This window comes from Vicia villosa, linkage group LG1 (genome assembly GCF_029867415.1).
Source record: "Vicia villosa cultivar HV-30 ecotype Madison, WI linkage group LG1, Vvil1.0, whole genome shotgun sequence".
Classification (NCBI taxonomy): Eukaryota; Viridiplantae; Streptophyta; class Magnoliopsida; order Fabales; family Fabaceae; genus Vicia; species Vicia villosa.
The window spans coordinates 102,383,969-102,385,729 of record NC_081180.1 but is presented as its reverse complement, the minus strand read 5'-3'; positions in this window follow the sequence as shown (position 1 = coordinate 102,385,729).

The window sequence follows — 1,761 nt, the reverse complement described above, 5'->3', positions numbered from 1 at the left end:
TTTTTGGGTGCGTTTGATTTGTAAAATATGAAGTACTGGACAGAATAGTACTAGACAGTACAGAACAGTACAATACAACTTTTTGTATTGTACTGTGTTTGATGGTTACTGGACTGAACAACTATTTTTTCGATTTTTCTTGATATGTCCATGCACCAGACAAAATAATATAATTTCAAATATAATTATTTATTGATATATAAAATATAATATTTATGAATCAAAATATTAAATAATAAGGAGAAAAAAAATGAAGAAACAATTTCTTTACTTTATTTGATATGTTAATGAACCAAATAAAAATAGTATAATTTTTATTATAACATTTTTATGATATATAAAATATTAATTATGAATTAAAACATTAAATAATAAAAAAGAGAGTAAAAAATAATTTTTTGATATTTTTTTGATAATTAGTGCTTGGGACAAAAAGTTGTCTCATGGTTTAGTGGGGGACAAGAAATTATGGTTTTGTCCAGTACCTTGTCATATTTTTTGTCCAGTACCATGATTAGTTTCTGCATCAAACATAGTACAAAAAAATTGTCCTGTCCAGTACCTCATTTTTTAGCAAATCAAACACACCCTTTATATATATTAGCTTCTTGAGGCTACTCAAATATTTATGAAATCAAACAAACATAAGAAAATAAACTAAAACTTAAATTAAAAAGTAATAAATTTATGAAAAAAAGTGTCTTAATTTAAACATTTTAACTTTTAGCTTCTTCAACTAACGGATGGTATGCTCACAATTTTCTATCAAAGGTAGGCTTAATAGTCAAAGATATAGATATCATAGAAATGTAAGGAATAATGATAGAAAAGATATACATATTAACTCTTTATATTCAAAGGTAGGCTTAATAGTCAAAGATATAGATATCATAGAAATGTAAGGAATAATGATAGAAAAGATATACATATTAACTCTTTATATATATATATATATATATATATATATATATATATATATATATATATATATATATATATATATATATATATATATATATATATATATATATATATATATATATATATATATATATATATATATATATATATATATATATATATATATATATATATATATGGCATATGAATATATGGCATATTATATGAGGAAAAAAAATTTATATTTAAATGTGAAAATGAATCTAAATCATTAGATTTTTAAAATAAATGATTGACAATTTGACATTATGTGTGAATCTTTTTTTCTCTCCACCATTTATTTTAAACCCCTGCCACACAATACTTCAACCAACTGAACTACTACAACTTATTGAACTTGAATACTTTCTATTCTAATTATATTAACCTTTTCTTTAAACATAATGTTTTAGTTTAGTTTAGTTTTATTCAACTACTGCAATATTTCATTAACGTTTTAGTTTTAGTTTAATTTTTTAATATTTGGTTTTAGTTTTGTTTTTAAAAGTAAATAATAAATGCTAATAATAAATGTTAATTAAAAAACGCTAATAAAACATTTTTAAAATGTTAATAAGTAAAATAAATTTCAACAAAATGCTGTAGTTCAGATGGTGGATGAGAACTTTAACTATTATGAGAACTGAGAAATTTTAATAATAACGATTAGATTTAAATTAATGACTCAGAATTGCTTCACATTTTGAAAAATTTATTTAATGGTTAGGTGAACAAGATATTTATTTAGTATGTATTCAAAGTCTGAAGCAAATCTGAATCATTAATTTAAATCTAATGGTTATTATTAAAAGTTCTCAGTTC